This window comes from Cavia porcellus, unplaced genomic scaffold (assembly GCF_034190915.1).
Source record: "Cavia porcellus strain 051 isolate PalLab524CR breed Dunkin Hartley unplaced genomic scaffold, mCavPor4.1 scaffold_9, whole genome shotgun sequence".
NCBI lineage: Eukaryota > Metazoa > Chordata > Mammalia > Rodentia > Caviidae > Cavia > Cavia porcellus.
The window spans coordinates 37,048,067-37,067,807 of record NW_026947492.1 but is presented as its reverse complement, the minus strand read 5'-3'; the positions used below and the strand labels follow the sequence as shown (position 1 = coordinate 37,067,807).

Below are 19,741 nucleotides of genomic sequence, written 5' to 3'. Positions count from 1 at the left end.
ATCACCAATACTTAAACAAAAAGAATTTGGGATGATTTCTAAATACATTTATAATAAAGTATACCTTGAGATGGGGTGGTGTCCACTGACAACACTCATGAAAAAACTTAATTTATATCAGCTTTCTACCTTGCCAATCAGCTGCTTAATCTTTAACACAAAAATCACCCAAGACTCACTCTCCAAAAATCTTACACTTCTATGCCCTAAATACTGTTTTTTCCTGAAATCTTCAGAAAATACAGGAATTAATTGTAGAAGTAAGATATTTTTGATGGGTCAATCATGAATAGGTGAAGAATTCAATATCATCTTCGTGTGGTAACCACAGTGTAGAGCAAAGAAACAAACAAAAAACCTTCAGGTGAAAAGAAAAATCTTTTAAATTTCATATAAAATAAGGAAATTACTATGCAAATATATCAGGGTTTCATTTTTGCTTATTTATTAACCCATGAAGCTCTCACTTTATTTACATATGATTATTCCTCCCTAATAAATGAGTCTCAATTTTTTATACTTTACACTTAACATATATAAAATTGTCACTTTTTTATTACTTTTGTTCTCTATCTCCCTTTTGCCACATAAGTATCCATTTATAAGAAAGGCTTAAGCTTGAAATAGAGTGATTTACAATCCATAGAAAATGACTAGTCTCAGAAGGAGAAACCTTGAGTTTTTTCCCTTAGCTATAAAAAAGACAGAAAACATAGCAACTCAGCAAAGCCCACGTTTTCAGTTTCTAGGGAGGAGAAACATAATACTAAGAAATGAATATATGGACACATGATTGTTATTATGAAGGAAAATAAACCATTTGGTGAGGAATTAAGAGGAACAGTGTTGGGTAAGGTAGTATGTTGTTCATGTAGGTAAGCAGCTGGGAAACAGACTAAGAGGGGAGATCAAAATTTCCAGGACTGGAGCAATAGGAAGAAAATGAATCTCAAGTACAGATGTAGGGTGGGTGCACGCTCATACATTTGCTGTCCAGTCAGCATCAATCAATATCTGGTGATTACTAACAGACGCCTAACAAAACAGAGGAAAAAATAGAATTATTTTAAGCTTTGATACAACTATTACCAGAAATTCTAAATTTTCAGTTTACAAAATGTACATGTCATTTTTGCAGTTTATATAAGCTGTAATTTGTCTCCAAGTTTTAACCTCTGTTACATTTTTCACTATCTTTTACTTCATTTTTATGTATGCCTTCAAATATTATAAAATATTCAAACAGTCAAGGCAGAATGCTACAGTCAAAAAGTATATATTTACTTCTTCAATGTTTAGTGTCATTTTATACTGTTAGTTTTAGAGATATGTCCCCTTGCAAGCTATCTTTGCCCTAAAGATTATAAGCTATAGTTACTGAGAAATTTTAAATTATATCCGCTACACAGTCAGAGGAGTTGTATGACTTTGCTAAACCTATTCAGAAAGGAAAAAAAAATGCCACACATCACTTATGTCAGCAAATCTTTGGTGTCATTTGGGTGAAACTGTCATAATGAGAGCAACACTTGCAATCTTAGGAAAGTAGAGTTGTTATGCATTCATGTCTGCTGACCCATCCTCAGTTCAGACTGATATCCATCATTAGCTACAAATATAGTCTTAATTACTTTATCCTTTACATAAAACATGAACTATTTCATCTAATATTTTTGTCTTATCTATTGTTTTTCATTCACATCAATTTTCTAACATCATCGTGATTGCCAATCTGAAGTTTACCACATCACGGCATGCCACTAAATCATGTTCCTTTCACATAGTCTCATGTACAGATTCCTGTCATTACAATTCATTCTGAAAGATGGCATTAGAGAGTGATTTCAAATGTCTATCACATACAAAAAAATATTTACTCCTGGCTTTGTACTACTGTAGCACTGAATAGAATACTTACCATACCTATCCTGTTTAATAATATTTTGTTGAATTCTTCTATTTTCTTAAAACTGTATCAAAGTGCCTCTCATTTCTGGATTAGGACCCACACTATGAAAAGTTTATCTTTGTCTTCAAACCTTTGATAGATATAGACATCTATGATAGTATCGAAAAAATCATAAGCTTAAGGGCAGAACCTACTGCCTTGGACTGTGAATGGAACCTGACCTGGCGGTGCATGTCCCTTGTCAAATTTGTCGCCATGGATTTGGCACTTTGGCTGTGGTCAGCTGCCAATTCTAAGACATCTCTGTGCTTTGGTTTCTCTTGGCACAGGACAGCAGAGGCACAAGTTGATTAACCTGATCATGGATGAGGTCATCCCAGACAGAGGTAAGTTGTGGAGAGCTGGAAACTCCAGAGAGGAATAACAGGTGCAGTTAGGTTATCCCCAAGAAAAGTCCATACCTTTCGTAAACTATAAAGCATTGCAAGGTTTTATTCCGAAAGTGACTCCTTCATGACAAAATACAGTGCAGCATGCACTACATTCCCAATGAGTAATCAGGTGCCATTTGGGATTGATTAAGACTGATCCACAGAACAACTACAGAATAAATCCAACGCAGGGTTACCAGTGTTACTATCCCACAGTGACTGTGTGGGAGTTGGATATGGGAGGCAACTACAAAGAGAATGTGGGATGGATGTAGATTTCCTGCAGTTTAAACTCAGGCCAGGAAGGGCACAGGACCATGATGAGAAACCAGCTCCAGTACATGTAACATTTAGAGCAGTTGGATCTGAAGATCCTGGGAGTAAGTCTAGTAACTCACTCAAATGCCTGGCCTGCCGCCTACATCCAGCAGGGACCAGTGATGTGACTGTGTTCTCTGTGTACTAAAGTGAGCAAACGCACACATCACCTTGGACAGTCTTGGGCAAAGGGGCTTCCAGACCACAGTAGGGTACCTCACAATCCACGCCATAGATCCAGGGAGGGAAAATTGTGGCTTGTTGAATTCCAATAATAGAAAACCTAGCAAGGAACCACTCATTACAAAAGAAAGCGGAGTGAAAAATATTTTTTGTGTGTTTGTTTGTTTGTTTCTAATTTAATATTTTTCAATGTTTTTGTAGCTTGAATTTTTTACTCCTCTTTTTTCTCTTTTTAAATTTTTACTTAGTTTTTTCCTTTAGATTTTACTCTTTTCTGTTGTTTCATTTTACTTATCTTAACACTATTAATTTACTTTTATGCCTCAATATGATCCTTCATCTCACTTTTCTCTCCTTATTATCTACTGATTAATTTTGCAAATTTTGTTTTTGTTCATTCTCCAGTTCTCAACTTTCTTTATCTATTCTAATGTAACCATTAATCTTTCTGAATACTTAGATGGCTAATAAAACCTATGCTATTACTACTGAATACTCATCTGTTGATAATGGAGGTACAGTTGTATTTGGTAGCTATTTATTGTATATATTTTGTTTGTCTTAGTGTTTATAATTATAGATCTCTTTTCTACTGAGTAAAGATGACACTTTACTGGATCTTATGGTATATCAGTAAATATCAAATTTGTCTTTAGTGCTATTACTATTGCTAATTTATTGCTATTGCCAATGTAGCAGAATCGTTGTTATTAATTGATATGTATCCCAACATCTGAATTGTCTTTGTGTCATTAAGAGTACTGCAGTGCCTTCCTGAAGATCAGGATGCTGCGCCAAATATGCTGCATCCTCCACTCCCAAATCAACAGAAGGGATTCAATCTTGAGACAGAGGCAAAGATTCCATGAAAACATCACTAAATAAAGAAGTATACAGACTGGCAACAAAGTCTTCCATTACTATCAACTAGCAAAGCACACCAAAATAAATAAGGAGAAGAGGGATCTCAATGGAGGGGAGAAGTATAGGAAAACAAAGAAGAATCAATATGTATCATGTAAAAGTACAAGATTCCTAGGATGTATGTGATCATATTGTATGCCTAAATTAATCAATAAATGTAATTTAAAAAACAAACCTATGAAAGTAGAAACATGAGAAGGCAAGGAAGCAAAATGCCTCCCCAAACCCCAGATCTCCTGAACCTGATGCACGGACATTGTAGGGAAGATAATAAAGGCTACATGGCTCAATTATTCAAAACAATATGAACAGAGACAAAAACATAGATCAATAAGGTATTCAGTTAGTTCAAATAAGAGCCAATTAAACAGCAAAAAGACTGAATAATCCAAATTGCTAGCAGATTTCCAGAAGATACTAACAAAACATTAACTGAACTAACGAACATGATACAGAATATGTACAGCTAGTCTAGAAACAACTAGACTCCATGAAGATGCACCAAACAGAAATACAAAAATTAGAAATTTTATTGAAATTATAAGCCGCAGAAACAAGCAATGTCTAGAGAGTGTCATATCCATAAGACGAAGCTGCTTTCAGAACCTAGTTTTTCAGAGATACTGTAAAGTATCTCTGATGCAAAGTATCTGAGAACAAAGTATCTGAGATGCAAAGAGCGCTAACCTAAAAAGAATTCTAATTACTAGAAAATCAGAACACAGCACAAATGGCATTAAAAGGTGTTTACAGAAAAAAGAGCAGAAAAATGTCGAAGTATTTACAAATAATTTAACATACAGATAAGCAAGGGATATATACACCAAATAACTGATCAGAGAAGAACCATTCTCCATGACATATCTTAGTCAAAATTGCAATATTCCAACACAAACAATCTTCAAAGTTATTTGAGAAAAGCAATGAATCACACATAAGGGTAAACCCAGCATAATCACAGCAGATTCTCAAAACCAACTTTAAATGCCAGAAGAGTATGGAGTGCGTGAGACATTTTAGTAAGACAAAACATCTTCCAACAATGTTTGATATATCATGCGTAACCATCTTTCAAAACTGATGGAAACATCAGATATTTTCATAGTGAAAAGCACCTTAAGAAATTAATGACTACAAAATTAGCACTCCAAAAACTCTCAAGGATATCCTAGAAAGAGTATCCAACAATGCCAAAAGGTGTAACAGAATGAATATACAAGGCAAGGTAGACAGTTAAGAAGGGGAAAAAAGGAAAATCAGCAAAAGAGAAATAATAAAGGACAAGAATAAGTCAGTAACTTTCAGTAATAACTCAATGTGAATCATCTCAATTCCACAAGCAAAAGACAGATTGTCAGAAGAGTACAAGAAAAAAAAATCCAATGATACACTCTATACCATTGAAATAAATGTGTAAGAAACATGCTTAGCTAAAAAACAAAAAAAGAAAGAAAGAAAGAAACCCATGGAGTCAAACTCAATGGATGAGAACAGTAGGGATGCAAAAACATTTTTAGACAAAATTAGGGTTAAGCCAAAACTTAAGGTAAGAAGGAAAGGTAAAGGAAAGGTAAGAAAGTTACTACATGTTGGTAAGAGACCAGATAATGTGGACCAAGGCGTATTTGACCTCCTTTATGAGTACAACATAGAAAAACAGCAAACCGTGCTCCTTCGGCCTGAGGTAAGCATGCTGGCACACTGCAGGTTCTAGGGAAGAGTCAACACTGCTGAAATCTAGTCATTCACTTTGGCATATAATCATAGGTAATATGAGCAGATAAATCTTGTATTACTCTAAGTGCTTCTTCCATGTCTAAGTGAATAAAAAGCGAGATGACCCAAATGCACAGCGCACTCTGTCCACTAGAGGCAAGAGGCCCCTTGCTCCCAGTATTCTAAGCTAACTATGCTGTGTCCCTTTGTCTTACATCCTAGTTTATTCCTATGGACAAACTCATAGACTGGTTTCCTACACATATTGATTAGGGGAAAAAAAAAAAAAAAACAGTAAGAGAACAGTTATGGACATCTATTCCCCAAACACTAGTTGCACATAATACTTAAACAAATACTATCGGATATAAAAGATGAGATGGAAAACACCAGACGTAGTAATAGTATAAAGCAGAAAACTGTAGCTAAGGGGGAAGGTATCCGACACAGTGGTGTTCTATGGAAGCCAAAACTATCCAGCACAGTGCGAAAAGTTCAAAGTCACCGGGGATTTGAGGAGGCGGGACTGGGTACAGGAGGCAGGCTGTGATGCGCGGGATACTGTAGGACACAGTGTGGGCAACCGGGGGCAAGATGGGTGCCTCTGAGGATCAGATTGTAGTGATGCGGTAAGTCTGGACAAGGTACCAGCCAGAAAAGGAGGCCTGTGTGAGAGGAGCGTGGGGCCCCTGTGTCTGCAAGAGGCCTGAGGACCTAAACCTGCCCAATGTCCTCATCACCAGAATCATCAAAGAAGCATCAGCAGGGAGGCCCAGGGTGCCATCTGCCGCGCAGCCAGCATCTCTGTGCTATTGACCACATCCTGTGCAAACAGCTTTGCAATGAAAGGGACCCGTGAGACCAAGCCGGTGACTCATGCTCTCAGCCGTGGAAGAGATGGAGATCCAGCAGTTCCTTAGCCCGCTGAAAACAGCTCTGGGAGGCCAGAGCAGATAGGCAAGAAGAAAGCTTCAAAAAGAAAGAAGGACAAAAACAAACACATTCAAAAGTGCAAGCCTGAGGAGGGAGGAGGATGATGATGAAGATGAAGAAAGGCCAGAAGAAGGAAAGCAGAATGAGGAGGAGGAAGTAGACAGCCAAAGGGGTGGGAGACTGGCGCTGTGGACGCTGACACTCTGAAACACAGTGTGTTTCTGGGATGCTTTTCCCTACTGGACAGAGGAGTCTTAGGCACAAGTGCCTGGGGAGCTCAAGCGAAACTGACTATAGTTATCCTAAAAACCAGCGTTTTCACCAACTCACAGCATCAGAGTAGCAGAATCCTCTTTTGTTTAATCAGTCCGAAAGTATTACTTTTTGACAAGAAGGATTCTGAACAGCTAATTAAGCTAGCAAATGATTATCTTATTTACATATGTGTGTGGTTACATAGCCTTTTAATCATCAGTCTTCCTACCCCTCCAAAAAATAATAACTCCCATGATGCCTGCTGTGTTCCAGATCACAGAGGCCCTGAAAGCTCAGGAAATAGCAGGGCTTGATCATGGTCAGCCATATTTGATTTACTGTAGCTTTTTAAGAATGTTCAGAACGGGCTGAGCATGGTGTCACAGACTGTAATCCAATTTACTTGGGAGGCTGAGGCAGGAGAATTACGAGTTTTAAGCCCAACCTTTGCAGCTCACTGAGGCCCTGTTATTCTCTCCCCACAAAAATTAACATGGCTTAGCACTCCCTCATAACTATTTTTTTTTTTAAATCTGTTCTTTGGTTTCTTCACTTAACAGTAGCATTCACTGGGTTTTATTTTCTCTAAAACTACTTGGCTTGTGGCTCTCTTATATTACCTGTAGGTCAGAGACCTGCTGGGGTGGCTGTGCTCTGGCTGGATACAATATACTTTTAAACTAGCAAAGGTAAGTTGTCTAACAAATAAGAACATTTTCAAAGCAAATGACTTAATTCTGGGTTTATCTCACCCATGCCACTGTACAGTTAAGGATTTATTGTCACCTCCTGGAAGGTGTAAAGTCCTAGCATCCATCTCTCAGACTTGTGGCTATGGTTTTGCTGGGGTTTTGTTTGTTTGTTTGTTTGTTTGTTTGTTTTTCTCCTGACAAGCTAGATTTACTTCATCTAAGGAACAACTTTTCTTTCAGTGCTTCTTGCTTCTATTTTTTTTTCTGCTTTTCCTCTGCTTTCCATTCCAACTTTCTCTACTGTTTAATTCACTTGTTTGCAAATCTTACAACTTTGAATACCTGCTGTATGTCCAAAATGTAGGTTCCTAGTTCCTTCATTCTAATCTATGTCTTAATGTCGATGTCGCTCCCGGCCGGCAGGAAGGACACACGACAAAGTCTGGCAGTGGACAACCTTTTTTTTTATTTTTCTTTTCTGTACAGCCTGCCCTGGGATCGCTCCCAGCCGAAGCCTCTTTTGGTCCGCTCCCCGCGGCTCCTTTTAGGCTTTTATTTTTGGGCTTTTTCTTCCCCCCCAGGGGTGGCACCAGTATATATATGGATATAGTGTCTAATCATGTTAAAGTAAGCAAGGCAAGCTGATTGGCTAACATCATCAGTTGCCAGGCAGACTATATTGTTGAGCGGGTTGCTTACGCGGTAAGCAGGAAACTAACGTGCTCGATGGGAGGGGTAATCTACCTCAGGCTTTACTCTTTACTACAGGCCTCACGTCCGCCAAGTGAGGCGACCGGGCTCGGGGCTGCGGCTCCCAACATGTCCCCCTTTTTTATTTTTTATTTTTTATTTTTTTTTTTTTTTATAAATGTGCGCATCGTAGCCCTTCCTGGACTGGGTGCAGAGGCTTATGCCCTATGCGTAGGCCCACCGTAGGTCCTTGGCTTAGACCCTGGTCGGCCGTCCCATGGTCTGCCAAGGCCCTGAGGCCCTCGTCCTTTTTCTAGGGCCAGGCACAAACTGGACGGAACCTGGATGCACACAAGCTTGCACTCATTTCCTCTCCGTAAAGAAATCCCCTCGGAGAGAAATTTAGACCTGGGCAGCATCTAACAGTCCAGCGGCTTACGTGCAGGATGGGGTAGGGCCTGGCTTAGGTTGAGTCGCACCGGGGGAGTACGCTCTTACCCGTCATTGACTCTCCTACCCAGCTATGTCATAATTTTTTAGAGGAGGAGTGTGGGAAGCTCACCACCTCTAGACTCGGTCGTAGGCTAGGCGAGCGAGCCATGCATATGCCTGAGGATCTTCTTGTCTATTTTGGGCTACCACTATTTCTATTTATCTTGTTGGTTGGTCTGTGATGGATCTCCGGTAGGGCAGGTCTGATCTTCAGTCGAGGGCTTTATCGCCCGTGTCAGTCTCTCCGGTACCCACAGTGGTTCTCGTCCCGATTCCTGTGGGAAAACACAAACCGCGCCTTGGTTCCAGCTGACCACTGGATCCGGGCTCATCCATTGTCCTGTCAGGACATCTTTCCACTTCACCCACCCTTTATGGTTGGGGGAAGGGTTGCAGTGCTCCACGGCTGGGGAGCAATTATCATTATTTAAATTTTAAAAATTGTGTGTGAATAGTGCCATGGATAATCGTGCCTTTGGGGCCAGGCCTTGGCCTACTCCCCCTTTTTGTTTTTGTAAAATTTTTTTGAGGCTTTTATGAGCCCTCTCAATGATTTCTTGACCTTGGGGATTGTATGGGATATCATGTTTTAATTGAACCTCCATCATTTTGCAGAACTCATTGAAGGCTTTGCCTATATAGGCTGGTCCATTATCAGTTTTTAATATTTTTGGTTTGCCCCATGCGGCCCAAGCCGCCAGGCAATGATTGATCACATTAGACACTTTTTCACCTGTTTCTGCTGTTGCGAATATGACGTGAGAACAGGTGTCTGTGGAAACATGAACATATTTAAGAGTCCCAAACTCCTGTATATGTGTGATGTCCATCTGTCAAACATCACCAGCGTGTTATCTGCAGTGTTGGTGGGCCAGTTGGAGGGCCAATCCTTTCTAGAGATAATGGAACGGTCAGCCCCTGTGTCTAGGAGCCCTGTTATATCCTTGCCATTGACCTTAAGTGAGAGCATGGGCCTTTTATCAAGTGTTATATGGAGTCTCTTGAAGACTTCCCCTGAGGAACCGAAACCTTGACTTTCTCTAATTTTCTGCTTTGAGGGAAATCTCTTGTGGAGACTGGGGAGCAGCAAGAGCTGCGCTATCTTGTCTCCTTTATTGATTACCATAGTACCCACAAGAGATTGAACCATAATTTTAATGTGTCCTGTGTAGTCTGAGTCTATGACCCCCGGGACTACTATGAGACCCCAAAGGGCCGTGGAGGATCTCCCGATCACCAGACCCACGGAATTTTCGGGTAACGGTCCCTTAAAGGTGGTTTCAACCACTTGAACACCCATGTCAGGCACTAATATAAGTCTGGAGGCGACACTGAGGTCCACACCTGCTGACCCAGGGGTGGCCCTTGTTGAAGGCTGCCATCCTGAGCTGTCCTGTCTCTGGGGCGGGGGCCCGCCTGTGAAGGGGGCCCCCTCTGGCCGTTTTTTGGCCCTCTGGCATCTCGTCCACAAATACGGTTGCCCTGAGCATCAAAGACCGACCTACACTCCTCAGCTTTGTGTGATCCCCTCTTGCATCGCCCACAAACATATGGTTCTTCATTCCTAGGACGAGGCCTAGCATCTGCATTGTTTGGGCAATGACGTTTAATGTGTCCTGGCTCCCCGCAGGCAAAACACCCTTTAGCCTTACATTCCCCTTCTAACCCGCGAGGTCCCCTCTGCTGTACAGCCGCGGCCAGGAGAGCAGCCACTCCCGAGTTGGAGAGCGGCCCCCCTATCTCTCTACATATCCTAATCCAGGCGTTGAGGTCCTTGTTCTTATGAGGAGCTATCGCTGCCTTGCACTCCTTTGTACATTGCTCAAAAATCAGCTGCCTTACCAGCGGTCAAGCCACTCCCGGATCAGAAAATATCTTATCGGCAGCATCTTGCATTCGGGCCACAAAGTCAACAAATGGCTCTGTGGTACCCTGAATTATTTTTGAAAGACACAAGGAGGCTGTTCCGGCACCACTTACCTGCTTTCAGGCGCGGAGCCCTATGGCGTTGATTTGTTCATAGACAGCGCCGGGGAACTGAGTCTGATCATCAGCGTGCCGACCTTCTCCCATAAGCATTTCCTTGTTCCACCCCCGGTTTCCCCGACTGGCGTTTCTCTCAGCCTGCTCTGCAGAGAACTCTGCGTACCAGGCTCGCCAATCGAGGTAACTACCCGAGGGCAGACACGCCTTTGCCAGCTGAATCCAGTCCGCAGGGGTGAGGGGCCCAGAAGACAGGTTCTCCAGCATGGCAATGGTGTAAGGCGCAGTCGGCCCAAAGGTTGTAACTGCATTTTTAAGTTTTCTAATCTGCTTTATCTCAAAAGGCTCCCATGCATTACGTCCCTGGCCCATAGCTACTTGTACAGGAAATATCCCGTAGGGGCCACTATCTATCCCAGGTGGTGGATGTACCTCATGAGACAAACGTCCCCCCTGCCAAAGCCGCCTGTAAAAATACCGACCCGCCGGCGGCGGAGCATAAGACGGCGGCCATGATTGGGCGGAAAATGGGGGCCCGTGCATCACTTCCTGTTCTGGCGAAGGGGAAGGGAGCTCCCGGGCGGCCGCCTCGCGGCGAGGGATCGCCTCCGGGAACAACCCCCAAGGTGGGGCGGAAGGCTTCGCCTCCCTCTCGCGCCGGGGAGCGCTCAGGAGCTCTCTACTCCTCCACAGACCAAGTTGAGCGGAGCGCAATTCACGGCGCAACACTGGGAAAGAACCCTGCGACTCCTTATCGAGCGACTTAGGCTCCTGACAGCTGGTCTCTTTGGCCTCCTTGCCATTTAACTTTCCCTCGTCCTCGGAGTCAGACGACTCCGAGGCTAGAGCCCCGTCCTTCTCCTTAGCATCTTTGTTCCCCTTGACGGGCCCCTCTCGGGAGCTCCCCGACTGGGCCTGCTCAAATACCCTGCGTACTTTTGTAAGCTCTTGAGAGCTTTCTCCACAACCACCCTCGCTCTTAGTGTTGCTACCTAGCATGTTTCCCATCTTTTAATATGTTACTCACCGCGTGAGGCCCAAGGAATCCGCCACTTACGCGTGAGCCTGAGGGGAGTCTAAAAGCCCTGTAGGTGCGCGCCACCCAGAGCCCAGGCTTATCCCCAACTCACCTGTCTCGCAGCTCTGTACTGGAGCGTTGTCCGCTGTCACGTCTCGGGGGTGATCAGTCCCCGTGCGGGCCACCAAATGTCGATGTCGCTCCCGGCCGGCAGGAAGGACACACGACAAAGTCTGGCAGTGGACAACCTTTTCTTTTATTTTCCTTCTCCGTACAGCCTGCCCTGGGATCGCTCCCAGCCGAAGCCTCCTTTGGTCCGCTCCCCGCGGCTCCTTTTAGGCTTCTATTTCCGGGCTTCTTCTTCCCCCCCAGGGGTGGCACCAGTATATATACGGATACAGTGTCCAATCATGTTAAAGTAAGCAAGGCAAGCTGATTGGCTAACATCATCAGTTGCCAGGCAGACTATATTGTTGAGCGGGTTGCTTACGCGGTAAGCAGGAAACTAACGTGCTCGATGGGAGGGGTAATCTACCTCAGGCTTTACTCTTCACTACAGGCCTCACGTCCGCCAAGTGAGGCGACCGGGCTCGGGGCTGCGGCTCCCAACATCTTAAAAATCATTTTGTGAGTCAGGTATATGAGCACACAGCTATAATCCCAGCACTCAGAAGGCTGAGGTGGGAGGATTGCTGCAAATTCAAGCCCAGCTTGAACTACATAGTGAGACCCTTTAAAAAAAAATATTTCAACAAACTTCTCTAAATATTGAGAAAAACATAATGGTGCTCAGGAATCTAACCACTTAGCCCAACCATCCCTTTGAACTGCTTCTAAAGTGTTTGTTGGATTTTCTTAGACTTTTTCTCTTTCCATTCAGTATTCCAGTCACCTCTGTGTCTCAGTTGAGCACTTGGGATTTGACTGGTAATATGTGTAGTTTGACACTGCTAGCTTGTTAAAAGAAAAGTTGGTTCATAAATGATGATGGCTATTGAGATTGCAATGCTTTGTATAATGAACATTTCTTGTTTAAAAAAGTCAGACACACATCAGTGCAACTATAATTGGTTACATCAATATCCCGCTGCCACAAATTGACAGAACAACTAGCTGAAAAAAAGAAAGAAAAAGAAAAAAAATTAACACATTCTAGGAGTCAGCCAAACCTTCGAATGCATGAACTTAACAGAAAGCTGTAAGAATGCTCTACCCAGTAGCAACTGATTATACATAGCAGCATAGAAAATTTTTTTCCTAAATAGGCCACATATTATCTCATTATGCTTAAGTAAATGCACATGAATCAAAAGTATCTCGTGCATATTATCAGATGATAGCTTAATAAAACTAAAAATAATTGGCAAAATAAATCCCTGAAATTATGCAAATGCATGGATATTAAGAAATTACTCTTGAATAATCAATAAGTCACAGAACAAATCATGTAGAAATTAGTTTCTACAGTCAAAGGATAATTCCAGTAAAACATACCAAACTTATAGAATACAATAAAGGAGCCCTAAGAGGGTGTGCTGTGAATGCCTGCATTAGAAAACACAGTGAGCCCAAATGAATAACCTACTGATATACTTCAGGATACTAGAAAAGCCTCAACAATTTAAATCCAAACCTAATGCAAATAAAAAGATTATAAGGATAAAAGCAAAAAATTAATAAAATTGAGACTAGAAAATCAATACAAAGAATTAGTGAATCAAAGAGATAGAACTTTGAAAGAACATACAAAATAGACTAACAGTCAATTTTACCAAAAAAAAAAAAAAAGAAAGAAAACACTGAAATAAAATCATGAACAAGTTAAAATCACATAGAACATCAACCAAATCCAAGAAGCTTACTAATACCTACTTTGGAAACTGCAGAATATTACTAGCAAATACAAACCTCTAGTCCAATAAATTGGAGAATTCAAAAGACATACATAGATTCCATTTGAATTACTAAAATTTCACCATAAAAATGTTCAGTTGAACTCTGACCATTAGAGAAAGGAAAACTAAAACAACACTGAGATTACATTTTACTCCTAAAAGAATAGCTATCATTAAGAAATCACACATTTACAAATCAACAATATCAGTTGGGCTTCTGGAGAAAAGAAACTCACGTTTGGTGGAAATGTAAACTAGTACAATAACTTTTAAAGTGAGGATGAAGGTCACTCAAAACATTAAAAGTTGGAATTTCATTTGATCTGGCTATTCTCTTTTTATCTATCTGCCTAAAATATACAAAGACATCATATTACAGTGAAAAGCAGACTCATTTTTAGAGCAGCATAAGTCATGGTAGGAAGAAGCCTGTTCGTCCATCAACTGAAGAATAGATAAAGAAAATGTGGTGTTTACACTCAGAGGAGCTTCCATAAAGAAAGATAACCTGGAGACATTGCTAAGAAAATAGATGCACCTTGAGACTATAATGTTAAGTGAAATAAATCAGACACTGGCTTAAATATCACATGGTTTCTCTTATGTGAGAAACCCAAAATATAAATAAAAAGTGAAGTGAATGATAGAAAATTCAGAGTTAGATATTTTGAAAATGGTAAAAGTACCAAGAGATGGAGGAAAATGAGATGGAGGGGTGAGGAAGGGGATGAAGAAAGAATTGAGATGTGTTCTACACATATACCAACTCCCCACACGGACTGTAATCATTTTACACTGCAAATATGTGCTGACAAATTTTTTTTAAATCTTTTGTATCTATTAATGTTAACAGTTATAGATTTTTCTTAATTTTCAAAAAGACCAGCAATTTAATACAATGATACCTTGGTTCACAAACTCTGCTGTTCACCCGCAGTTCAGTATGTGAACAGAAGCACTGGACCAAGTTTTTTCCTATCTTGAATTCCGTATGGAGTGACAAACAGTCCTATGGCCATCTTTCCCAGAAATATGGAATAAATTAAGTTTGCAAAACAATTATAGTACTATCTCCATTTTTCAGGAAAAAAAATGTTAGCGATGCATTGATAGGATCTATCAAACAGGTTTAGTAGAGACCTTCAAGATTGCCAAAATCAGTCTTCTAGACCTTCACATCCAGATCACCCCAATATTCCCAACTCACCCCTACATTATGCCACTTCTCCTCTACCTGTACTAACATTTTAAAATTTTATGATGCTCTTGCTTATCTCATAATGCAGATTTCAGGATTATAATCCCATTACCTACATGTTAGCATCACTTTCTGGTTCAGTATTTCAGCAGACTTATCCGTGGATAAGTGCTGTCTCCCGTTCTTGATTACCTACTTTGCTAGGCAGGACTGCATCTTACAGGCAGTGTGGACATCCTGTGATGAGAGGATATGGTAAAGTCCTTTCATTTCGTAATTTTCAAGACAACTATATAGACTTTTTTCTCAAAGTGTGTATTCTATGACTATCAGTTGTCTAGTTTTCATTTCTAGCAGTTCATTTAAGTCCTATTCTGTAGCAAAGAACTGATCATTTATTTTATCATCTGGTGTATTGACAATACTATGACAAAGAGAAGATGACAGACTGGACGGCATCTTCCAGGTATTATTTGTAATCATATTTTAATATTTTGTTATGGCTATTTGTGTGAGGCACTATTTCAAGTTCAAATTATTTTAATTTTAAAATTATTTTGGAATATTATATCACCATTGCTTTTCTTATATGAGTTCACCTAGAAAATATTCAACTTATATGTTTTACATTGAAGAGTCTAATTGTTATACTTGTGATAGTAGTGTTTCCCAAATGTGTTCTCAGTGACTTAAAATTATATTTATCTAAGAAAAAATATAAGTGCTAGAACTTTACATAATAAATTTAATGAGATATTGATAAGAGCTCAAGTCCAAAACATCTAAAAAAAATTATCTGTTTAAGCAAACCAGTTAATATACTTGCAGATACTTTTGAGTTAAATATGCCATTCATAGTATATTTTGCTGTGTATAACACAGAAATAATATTATGGGCTGGGTATTTAGCTCAACAGTATAAGTGCCTGCCTGGCAAGCATGAGGTCATGAGTTCAATCTCCAGTACCAAAAGAAAGAAAGAAAAAAAAAAGAAATAAAATTATATGGACTAAGCCATTTAAACTATTAAAGTCAATTCCAGGTCTATATTTAATAACCTGAACAACTATTTTGAAGATATCATAATACAATGTAACAACCATGGTCAAATTCCTATCCTCTTGTTTTGAAATCCTGCATCACTAATTTTTTGTTATTGCTGTTTGGCTTTCATTGTTGCTTTTTTTGTTTGTTTGTTTCCTTGTTTGATTGCCTTTTGATTTTTCTGTGCTTTTTGCCCTCTATAATAAAAAATAAATAAACTCATTCACTTTGAAAAAATAGTCAATTTCAAATGCAAGTGTCCATTATTCTGAATTAATCCAAAAAAATTCAAGAGTTTTATAGCATTATCCTTATGCAAGTAGTCTAATAAATCACCAGACACAAACATAATCTGTTCTCTTAGTGTTACAGGCACCTGAGTTAGAAATATTATAGGCAGTGAGACAGGGCTAGGTTCTCCAAGAAGCCCAGATATCTTGCACCTGTGGGGGAGACAGATACCTCCACTGTGGGCCAGGTCGCAAAACAAAGATCAAACAAATGCACCCATATCCTGAGGAATGATATTCTAAACAGTTCTCTGTTATCCTGAGTTAGTCTGAAGTTACCATCCTAATCCGCTATGGGAAAGTTACTCCTGCTTGCTACATGACTGCCTTCCCCATTTGTCCTTGATTTAATCACTTTTTCCTGAACAATTAATCTTCTTGGTTAACCATGTTTCTGCTCCACCTTATGCCCATCTGCCTCGTGAGTTCTAAGGTTTTCCCACATTGAACCTGTTTCACCCCATGATTTTGCTCTATAAAACTACCTGGAAAAGACAGTATTTGACAATCCACTCGGGACCCCTTCTGTCTCTCAGCCAGAAGTTTTCTTTCTCTCAATAAAATATATTCTACTCTTAACCTCTATTGCTCCTAAAATTCATTCATTGATTTTAGAGAACACAAACATATACCAGACATACAGTAGCTCAGGAGTTTCATTCCCATCATTAGTATCTAGTAAATCTCAGAAGGGACACTGAAGAGTATTTTTAAAAACTTAGTCCTTCTGTATCTGGCTACCATTTTTAGACTTTAAGGCTCTTGCCTGGTCTGTGACCAGTTTGTCATAGACGGAATTACCTTACAAGGACATCTACTCTGATAATGCTGAAAAGCCTACATAAGAACAAACTGTTCTGCACTAGTCTTCTAGATTCTCAAATTTTGCTGAAGTTTGCTCTAAACCATTAATGTGTGTGTGGAGTGTTTCCATTTTCTTCTGTAACAGTTGTAATCACAGAAGTTAAGAGATATTTTACTTCAATTATAATTTTGTTAATATTGTTGGCAAGATTTTCTTAAAAAATTTACTTGCACAACATTTTAATGCATATACAATATGATTAAATTGATAATGTTTAATAAAGAAAATACAAATTTTTGATTATAGAATTCAACTGTATTCACTAAATAATTTCTATAAATTATTTTAAATTGTGGAGATAAAGTTTATCAATACAAATGAGATTTCATAAATTTTTCAGGTGGGAAGTAAGACCTCACTATGTTCCAAAGACTGGTTTTGGAGTCTTGGCCTCAAAAGAACTTCTTGCTTTAACTTCAGAGGTATCTGGTACTATATCCAGCAATTTTCACATCTTTAAGTAAAATACTTCATAAATATGAACAAACATCATAATGTATCATTGTAAATGAAATTTGAAGTGCTAATGTAAAATATAGACTTCTAAATCTAGCAATTTTTAAAGCAAATAGCTGACAGTTCTTCAGTTTATTACTTACTTTTGTGCTTTGTAAGATGATAAATAAATGCAATTTGTTTATAGCAAGAAATATTTCCAGAAATGAAAAACATTGCTTGCTGGAGTTCAGTATTTTGATAGCGTAAATTAATGCATGATTAATATTTATTCAGAGCCCATTTCATATGGAATTTGCCATTGGAATGTACAAGACAGGAGTGGTCATTATATTCCTAGGATTTCAGATAATTAATTAAAATGTAATGAGTGCTACTCTAGTGCTTTTGATAGTGCTTGCAAGTGGATGCTACATAGTCAATAGTATCATAGAGTCTCAAGAAAAGTTTCATTGTATTTTTATTTGTTTAATTAAGTTTGATTTTTATTTCCTTTATCCTTCCATCCTGCAATGTACATAGGCTTAAAAAGTGATAGAGGCAAAAGAATAGAAATTTTGGAAGAGATAACTGTAAAAACTTAAGAATAAAAATGGTTATTGTAAACACTGTAAGTGATTACACTTGACAGTAAATTGTGAAAGACAAAGTACAATGTAGCAATTACCTTCAAGTGGACACTTCCTAAACATCCGCTGATCTGGTGATGGAAAACGAGGAAAATTTAAAGACGTTGAGTCTGAAATAAAAACGAATCAAACTATGAAAATTATTCCAAATAATGTGCATTAGAATAGAATACCTTAAGATAATTTCCATACATCTTAGTAGATCAACAAAATTAAATTCATAGCTCACGTACGTCTGAGCACAACAAAGGTAAAGGAGTTCTCTTCCTTCTTTTACTCAAGCATCTGAAGATAGAGCCTGAAGGTGCCCACAAAAGAGAAAGAGAGCCGGAACCCTATGAAGTGTTAAGTATGTGATCCACGATTAGGACTGGTTTGTCTTACTTCTATTGCATCTTTCCACATGGCAAGAAACAATGTAGTGTCATATAATTCAGGCCAGACAGATGTAACTGCAAGGGAGAGCCCCCATGTCTTCTCTGTGTCCAAAGGGTGAGGTGGCAGGAAGCACACCTGCTATTATCTCTGCCCAGCCATTTTCAGAAGTTAGTAGCAAATGCTGTTAGGAATCAAATTGATAAAAGACTTGCATTTCTTACAAGACTAGCATGATGTGGAATGCAAAATGCAGTCTAAACTCAATAGAAGCATCTTTGCAGTGTGTTCTTCCAAATAAAGAGCCTAAGTGCCCATTTTAGAAATCTCTAGCTATGAAAGCAATTTAGAGAACACAGTTATAAGTAATTTTAAGAATAAAGAGATGCCATGGTGTGTACACAAAGAATAACTGAAAGCTTGAAATAGCTAAACTGGTAGATTATACACCTAAAAAAAATTCTGGGACTACAAATTCATACATGAATAATGGGGCACATATAAACATGTATAATTCTTAGAGTAATTTTCAAGAAAACATTGAGTGTACTGCAATGATGATTTTTATAAATGTAGAGCTAATAGCTGAGAGACAAACTATTTGTCTGTTCTTATCCTTATCACTGTACACTTATCTTTCAAAAGACTTTCTGATTCTCTACAGAAAGAAAATTAACTTTAAATCAATTTCACATAGTCTGATGTAACCAATTTGTAAGTAGGAATATTGTTTATACCTGTCATTTTTTTAGTCTAATTAGATATTTTTGACATTGAGTAATAATAAATTAGGTACATTTTTACTTTTGAGAATGAAATTTGTACAAGGATTCACAAAGTTATGACAAGAATGTGGCTGAGTTAGTAATTATATTCTTTTTGAAGCAATATGAGTATATACTGTTGGAAGAATATTGTATGACAGTATTAGTATCAATTATAGCTTAAAAGTTTTATCTCCTGAAAAACTACAAAATTAAAATAATCAGTATGTAAATTAATATGCATTGGATTTATAATGGCAAATACAAATAATAATAAACTTTAACAATGATTTCAATAAATTATATTATACATATTGTGGAATAGTATATAACTAATAAAAAGTATTACACGTGGCTCCTTTGTTCCAGGAAATACATTTTGTCCCCAACTTGCTTTCCATTAAATGCAAAAGGAAACTGTTAGGAAAAATCTGTAATCCAACAATTTTTTACATGTGGGTCAATCAAAATACACAAATACATTTTTATTGACACATATAAAGTATGAATGGTCATAATTCATGTCTATAATTAAAGTTGTAAAAAGTATCATTATGCTATAATCAACATCTATTTTAGCCAAAAAAAGAGGAGTTTTAGAAGAGAAAAAGATGAAGTATAGCAAAAAAAAGAAAAAAACTGTACAAATAGTAATTATCAAATAAAAATATCATAAAATGC

The 19,741-nt window shown here is 38.8% G+C and overlaps 1 pseudogene; it reads left to right on the top strand.

The window, feature by feature from the left end:
• Window positions 1-789: 789 nt before the first annotated feature.
• On the top strand, window positions 790-6,621 carry LOC100723552 (DNA polymerase epsilon subunit 3-like; annotated as a pseudogene).
• The last annotated feature ends 13,120 nt before the right edge of the window (window positions 6,622-19,741 follow it).